Below are 8,919 nucleotides of genomic sequence, written 5' to 3'. Positions count from 1 at the left end.
AATATGGAAAAGAGATGCAATATAATGGAAAAGAGACCCAGGGGCCATAGGTTTCACTAGTGGCTTCTCTCGAGATAGCATGTATTACGGTGGGTGAACAAATTACTGCCGAGCAATTGATAGAAAATCGCATAATTATGAAGACATCTAAGGCAATGATCATGAACATAGGCATCACGTCCGTGTTAAGTAGATCAAAAGGATTCTGCATCTACTACTATTACTCCACACATCGACGGCTATCTAGCATGCATCTAGAGTATTAAGTTCATAAGAACGGAGTAACGCATTAAGCAAGATGACATGATGTAGGGGGATAAACTCAAGCAATATGATATAAACCCCATCTTTTTATCCTCGATGGCAACAATACAATGCGTGCCTTGTTGCCCCTACTATCACTGGGAAAGGACAGCGCAAGGTTGAACCCAAAGCTACGCACTTCTCCCATGGCAAGAAAGATCAATCTAGTAGGCCAAACTAAATCGATAATTCGAAGAGACTTGCAAATATATCAAATCATGCATATAAGAATTCAGAGAAGAACCAAATAATATTCATAGATAATCTTTTTCATAAATCCACAATTCATCGGATCTCGGCAAACACACCGCAAAAGAGTATTACATCGAATAGATCTCCAAGAACATCAAGGAGAACTTTGTATTGAGAATCAAAGAGAGACAAGAAGCCATCTAGCTAATAACTATGGACCCGAAGGTCTGTGGTAAACTACTCACGCTTCATCGGAGAGGTAAGGGTGTTGATGTAGAAGCCCTCTGTGATCGAATCCCCCTCCGGCAGATCGCCGAAAAAGGCCCCAAGAGGGGATCTCACAGGTACAGAAGGTTGCGGTGGTGGAAAACTGGTTTCATGGCTCTCTCTGATGTTTCTAGAGTATAAGATTATATAGGCGAAAGAAGTACGTCGGTGGAGCTACGAGGGGTCCACGAGGGTTGGGGCGTGCCCTCCTGCCTCGTGGCCTACTCATTACGTCTCTGACTTCAACTCCAAGCCTTCTGGTTTGCTTTCGGTCCAAGAAAGATCATCGCGAAGGTTTCATTCCGTTTGGACTCTGTTTGGTATTCCTGTTCTGCAAAACTCTAAAATAGACAAAAAACAGGAACTGGCACTTGGCCTCTGGTTAATAGGTTAGTCCCAAAAATAATACTATAAAAGACCATATTAAAGCCCATTAAACATCCAAAATAGATAATATAATAGCATGGAACAATAAAAAATTATATATACATTGGAGACGTATCAAGCATCCCCAAGCTTAATTTCTGCTCGTCCTCGAGTAGGTAAATAATAAAAACAGAATTTTTTATGTGGAATGCTACCTAGCATACTTACCAATGTAATTTTATTTATTGTGGCATGTATGTTCAGTTCTAAAAGATTCAAGACAACAGTTTAATATTGACATAAAAACAATAATACTTCAAGCATACTAACAAAGCAATCATGTCTTCTCAAAATAATATGGCCAAAGAAAGTTATCCCTACAAAATCATATAGTCTGGTTATGCTCTATCTTCATCAAATAAATTATTTAATCTTGCACAACCCCGATGACAAGCCAAGCAATTGTTTCATAATTTTGATATTCTCAAACTTTTTTCAATTTTCACGCAATACATGAGCGTGAGCCATGGACATATCACTATAGGTGGAATAGAACTGTGGTTGTGGAGAAGACAAAAAAGGAGAAGATAGTCTCACATCATCTAGGCGTATCAACGGGCTATGGAGATGCCCATCAATAGATATCAATGTGAGTGAGTAGGGATTGTCATGCAACAGATGCACTAGAGCTATAAGCGTATGAAAGCTCAACAAAAGAAACTAAGTGGGTGTGCATCTGATACGTCTCCAACGTATCTATAATTTTTGATTGTTCCATGCTATTATATTACCCGTTTTGGATGTTTATGGGCTTTACTTTACACTTTTATATCATTTTTGGGACTAACCTACTAACCGAAGGCACAGCCCAAATTGCTGTTTTTTTGCCTATTTCAGTGTTTCGAAGGAAAGGAATATCAAACGGAGTCCAAACGGAATGAAACCTTCGGGAGCGATCTTTTTGGAACAAGCGCAATCCAGGATACTTGGAGTGGACGTCAAGAAGTGAATGAGGCGGCCACGAGGGTGCCCGGTGCGCCCCCCACCCTTGTGGGCCCCTTGAGGCTCCACCAACATACTTCTTCCTCCTATATATATCCATGTACCCCGAAAACATCCAGGAGCACCACAAAAACCTATTTCCACCGCTGCAACCTTCTGTATCCGTGAGATCCCATTTTGGAGCCTTCGTCGGCGCTCTGCCGGAGGGGGAATCGACCATGGAGGGCCTCTACATCATCTCCAAGGCCTCTTCGATGAGTTGTGAGTAGTTTACCACAGACCTTCGGGTCCATAGTTATTAGCTAGATGGCTTCTTCTCTCTCTTTGAATCTCAATACAATGTTCTCCTCGATCTTCTTGTAGATCTATTCGATGTAACTCTTTTTGCGGTGTGTTTGTCGAGATTCGATGAATTGTGGGTTTATGATCAAGTTTATCTATGAGAAATATTTGAATCTCCTCTGAATTCTTTTATGTATGATTGGTTACCTTTGCAAGTCTCTTCGAATTACCAGTTTGGTTTGGCCTACTAGATTGATCTTTCTTGCAATGGGAGAAGTGCTTAGCTTTGGGTTCAATCTTGCGGTGTCCTTTCCCAGTGACAGCAGGGGCAGCAAGGCACGTATTGTATTGTTGCCATCGAGGATAAAAAGATGGGGTTTATGTAATATTGCATGAGTTTATCCCTCTACATCATGTCATCTTTCTTAATGTGTTACTCTGTTCTTCATGAACTTAATACTCTAGATGCAGGCAGGAGTCGGTCGATGTGTGGAGTAATAGTAGAAGATGCAGAATTGTTTTGATCTACTTGTCACGGACGTGATGCCTATATACATGATCATGCCTAGATAATCTCATAACTATGCACTTATCTATCAATTGCTCGACAGTAATTTGTTCACCCACCATAATACTTATGCTATCTGAGAGAAGCCACTAGTGAAACCTATGGCCCCCGGGTCTATCTTTTATCATATAAGTTTTCCATCTACTTTTATTTGCATCTTTACTTTCCAATCTATATCATAAAAATACCAAAAATATTTATCTTATCTTATTATCTCTATCAGATCTCACTTTTGCAAGTTTCCGTGAAGGGATTGACAACCCCTTTATCGTGTTGGTTGCGAGGTTCTTGTTTGTTTGTGTAGGTGCATGAGACTTTTGAGGAGCCTCCAACTGGATTGATACCTTGGTTCTCAAAAACTAAGGGAAATACTTACGGTACTTTGCTGCATCACCCTTTCCTCTTCAAGGGAAAACCAATGCAATGCTCAAGAGGTAGCAAGAAGGATTTCTGGCGCCGTTGCCGGGGAAGTCTTCGCTCAAGTCAAGACATACCAAGTACCCATCACAAACTCATCTCCCTCGCACTACATTATTTGCCATTTGCCTCTCGTTTTCCTCTCCCCCACTTCACCCTTGCCGTTTTATTCGCCCTCTTTTACCGTTTGCCTTCCGTTACCATGGCCAAATTGAAAAGAACTAAGGGTTCTTTCCAGGGTTTTAGTACCTTGGATAGTCCCTCTATCCTCTCTACGCTCATACATAATGATGCTATGGAAAGACCTGCCGGTGTTACCAATGAGAATAATTTTGATGAAGATGACTCCAAAAATTTTCGTTATTTACTTGATGAGTCTTTAAAAGATGCTTGGGATAGGTTATTAAGGATTCGAGCTAGCTATGTACCACAATATCAAATTGAGATATACTTAAAAAGCTTTTATGTTGGCATACCCGCTTCTTTCAAGCAAGTTCTAGATTCTATTTTTGAAGGAGGTTTTCTTGAAGGGGATTCTATAGATACTTATGAAAAAATGAAAACTATATTTGGGCACCCCATGAATGATAATGTTGAATCAACCACTCTCTTATGCTTTTATCAAAACGAAATTATCAAAGAAATAAAGGCTAGCTTACATGCAAATTTCCATAACGTGCTTAATCTTTCTTCCTCCATTAATGGCAATGTGATTTCCCAAAATAGAAGAATGAATGCTATAGAAAGGAAATATTCTCTTTTCTTTCTGAATACCAAAGATGGCACCACTTAGATCTATTCTCGCTTTTATGCCTAGCTAGGGGCGTTAAACGATAGCGGTTGTTGGGAGGCAACCCAATTTTCTTTTTGTTCCTTGATTTTTGCTTCTGTTTAGTAATAAATATTTCATCTAGCCTCTATTTAGATGTGGTTTTATGTTTTAATTAGTGTTTGTGCCTAATAGAACCTATAGGATAAACTACGGTGATAGTTAATTTGATTCTGCTGAAAAACAGAAATTTTTGCACGCAAGGGAATAATTTTAATACATCACAGAAACGTTCTTTTGCGTTGATTCTTTTTGAAGTAGATCAATAGACAAATTTCCCAGTACTTCCTATTTTGGTAGGATTTTTGTAGTTCCAGAAGTATTCGAAAGTTACAGATTGCTACATATTGTTCTGTTTTCGACAGATTCTGTTTTTCGTGTGTTGTTTGCTTATTTTGATGCATCTATGGCTAGTATCGGGGGGGTATGAACCATAGAGAAGTTGGAATACAGTAGGTTTAATACCAATATAAAGAAAGAATGAGTTCATTACAGTACCTTTTGTGGTGGTTTCTCTTTCTTGCACTAACGGAGCTTATGAGATTTCATGTTGAGTTTTGTGTTGTGAAGTTTTCAAGTTTTGGGTAAAGATTTGATGGACTATGGAATAAGGAGTGTGACACGTCTCCAACGTATCTATAATTTATGAAGCATTCATGTTATTATATTATCTATTTTGGATGTTTTGGGCTTTACTAAGCACTTTTATATTATTTTTGGGACTAACCTATTAACAGGAGGCCCAGCCCATATTGTTGTTTTCTTGCCTATTTCAGTGTTTTGAAGAAAAGGAATATCAAACGGAGTCCAAACGGAATGAAACCTTCAGGAGCGTTATTTTTAGAACGGATGTGATCTAGGAGACTTGGAGTTGAAGTCAAGGAAGCTTCGAGGTGGCCATGAGGGTGGGGGGCACCCCCCCTACTGGGCGCGCCCCCCTGTCTTGTGGGCCCCTCGAGCGTCCCCCGACCGACTTCTTTCGCCTATATATTCCCATAGACCTTAGAAACATCAAAGTGAACAATAGATCGGGAGTTCCGCCGCCGCAAGCCTCTGTAGCCACCAAAAACCTCTCGGGAGCCCGTTCCGGCACCCTGCCGGAGGGGGAACCCATCACCGGTGGCCATCTTCATCATCCCGGCTCTATCCATGACGAGGAGGGAGTAGTTCACCCTCGGGGTTGAGGGTATGTACCAGTAGCTATGTGTTTGATCTCTCTCTCTCTCTCTCTCTCTCTCTCTCTCTCTCTCTCTCTCTCTTGTGTTCTCCCTATGGCACGATCTTGATGGATCGCGAGCTTTGCTATTATAGTTGGATCTTATGATGTTTCTCCCCCTCTACTCTCTTGTAATGGATTGAGTTTTCCCTTTGAAGTTATCTTGTTGGATTGAGTCTTTAAGGATTTGAGAACACTTGATGTATGTCTTGTCGTACTTATCTGTGGTGACAATGGGATATCATGTGATCCAATTGATGTATGTTTTGGTGATCAACTTGCGGGTTCCGCCCATGAACCTATGCATAGGGGTTGGCACATGTTTTTGTCTTAGCTCTCCCTTAGAAACTTTGGGGCACTCTTTGAAGTACTTTGTGTTGGTTGAATAGATGAATATGAGATTGTGTGATGCATCTCGTATAATCATGCCCACGGATACCTGAGGTGACAATGGAGTATCTAGGTGACATTAGGGTTTTGGTTGATTTGTGTCTTAAGGTGTTATTCTAGTACGAACTCTATGATAGATCAAACGGAAAGGATAGCTTCATGTTATTTTACTACGGACTCTTGAATAGATAGAACAGAAAGGATAACTTTGAGGTGGTTTCGTACCCTACCATAATCTCTTCGTTTGTTCTCCACTATTAGTGGCTTTGGAGTGACTCTTTGTTGAATGTTGAGGGATAGTTATATGATCCAGTTATGTTATTATTGTTGAGAGAACTTGCACTAGTGAAAGTATGAACCCTATGCCTTGTTTCCTACCATTGCAATACCATTTACGCTCACTTTTACCACTTGTTACCTTGCTGTTTTTTTAATTTCAGATTACAAATACTCATATCTACCATCCATATTGCACTTGTATCACCATCTCTTCGCCAAACTAGTGCACCTATACAATTTACCATTATATTAGGTGTGTTGGGGACACAAGAGACTCTTTGTTATTTGGTTGCAGGGTTGCTTGAGAGAGACCATCTTCATCCTACGCCTCCTACAGATTGATAAACCTTAGGTCATCCACTTGAGGGAAATTTGCTACTGTCCTACAAACCTCTGCACTTGGAGGCCCAACAACGTCTACAAGGAGAAGGTTGTGTAGTAGACATCAAGCTCTTTTCTGGCGCCATTGCCGGGGAGGTGAGTGCTTGAAGGAATATCTTTAGATCTTGCAATCGATTCTTTTTGTTTCTTGTTTTATCATTAGTTTAGTTTATAAAAGAAAACTACAAAAAAAATAAAATGGAATTGAGTTTGTCTCATACGCTTCGTCTTTTTAATATCTTTCGTGAGAATGATGGAAAGGAAAATTGTGCTCAACTGCTAGAAGAAGAATGCATTAAAATGTTTGGTACTAAATCTTTGAATGATGAGCATGATTGCAATGTTGTTAGTATGAACTCTTTGAATATCCATAGTACTAATGATGATTGCACTAGTTATGATGAAAATGTCTCCTATAAGCATGTCGATTTTTGTGGAGAGCATTGGGTTTGCAAGTACATACCAAATAGGGAAAATAGATATTGCAAGAGGCATAAGCATTTAGAAACTAAATGGTTGCAAGAAAGGCTTAATGTTATTGCTGAAAATTTAAAATATCTCCGTCGTACTTGTGAACTTTGCAATGAACATGGTCATTTAAATCTCCGATGCAAATTGTTTCATGATCGTATCGTGTCCAAAAATTGTGATGATTTGATTTCCCTTGCACATCATAATGAACTTAGTTTGCTTTTGGGTTATGAAGAATTGAAACGTGCAACTAAGCATATTCCAAAATTTAACCTTGAGAATTTTCTTGATATTGATCTAGAGAAGATTTCTTTGTATAGTGCGGTGAATTGCATTGAAAATCCTTATATTGCCAATTACCTAAAGAAAAGAAAGCAAATAGAAGATGAAGAGAATACTAATGAAAGGGAAGAGACTTCCCAATATCCTCCTATTATTTCTTATGATGAATCAGGTAACGAGGAGGAGCTTTCAATTCAACCAATCTCATCAATAAGGAGCTCAAAGAAGAAGGTTGAACCCACACATAATGTGAAGAAGAAAAAGAAAAGAAGGAACAGCAAAGGTAAAAAAAGGTATCCCTCCCAAATTATGTTGCTCCTACTACTCATTGTGATGATGATAATTGCTATACTATTGGTGCTATCCATACTATTAATGATGAGAGTGATTATGCTTATGATATGAAAAGGCCCAAGCTTGGGGAAGCTATGTTTGATGAGGATGACATATTTGAGAATATATTTGCTGAAATTAATGTTTGTCCCAAGATTGGGGATGCTACGTGTAATGAAGATGATATTTTTAGCATCCCAAGTTTTGATATGCAAAGTTGTTATGATGATAGAATGCCTCTTACCTATGATGATTATATTTATTAAAGTGGGTTTGGAAGAGTGTCAACTTTAGGAAGTAATGATCCCACTATTTTGGAGGATGTTGAATCTTATTGTGATGAATGAAAGTGGATTTGGAAGAGTGTCAACTTTATTTAGTGATGATTCCACTATCTTGGAAGAGGTTTCAATCGATTATGATGAGAACAAAGTTGCTACTTATGATGATTATTGTGATGAAACTTAAGCTATAAAAGGTAGTGATGATTATATTTCTAAAACTTGTCATGATTATGATTACCCTTTTTCTTAACATTACTCTTTTAATGTGGAAACAATTTTTAGTATTCGAGTCCCTTATGATACTCCCACTATTCCGAATAAGAAGAATTTTGCTTATGTGGAGAGTAGTAAATTTTCTATGCAAGTAGATCATGAAAAGAATGCTTTAGGTGCTGGTTATATTGTTGAATTCATTCATGATGCTACTGAAATTATTATGAGGGAGGAACATATGCTTGTAGGAATTGCAATAATATTAAGTTTCCTCTCTATGTGTTGAAAATCTTGAAGCTATGCTTGTTTTACCTTCATATGCTAGTTGATTATTGTTCCCATAAGTTGTTTGATCACAAAATCCATATGCATAGGAAGTGGGTTATACTTAAATGTGCTAGTCATATGCTTCATGATGCTCTCGTTATGTTTCAATTCTTATCTTTTAGCATCATTGCCATCATCATGCCTAGCTAGAAAGGCATTAAAGAAAAGCGCTTGTTGGGAGACAACCCAATATTTACCCTTACTGTTTTTGTGTGTCCACATTATTATGCTACTGTAGTAATCATGTTTTATAGCTTTTGTTTCAATAAAGTGCCAAGTAAGGCCTTTAGGATAGCTTACGGTGATAGTTGTGTTGATCTTGCTGAAAATCAGAAACTTTTGCACCCAATAAATTAGTTTTGATAATTCACAGAAACGTGATTTTGATCTGATTCTTTTTGCTCTGGATTGGTACACAAATCGCTCAGATTTTCCTAATTTGGTACGATTTTGGAGTTCCAGAAGTATACGTTTGATACAGATTACTACGGACTGTTCTGTTTTTGACAGATTCTGT

This window comes from Triticum dicoccoides, chromosome 3B (genome assembly GCF_002162155.2).
Source record: "Triticum dicoccoides isolate Atlit2015 ecotype Zavitan chromosome 3B, WEW_v2.0, whole genome shotgun sequence".
Lineage (NCBI taxonomy): Eukaryota > Viridiplantae > Streptophyta > Magnoliopsida > Poales > Poaceae > Triticum > Triticum dicoccoides.
The sequence above is the reverse complement of the archived record's forward strand: the minus strand, read 5'-3'. Positions refer to the sequence as shown.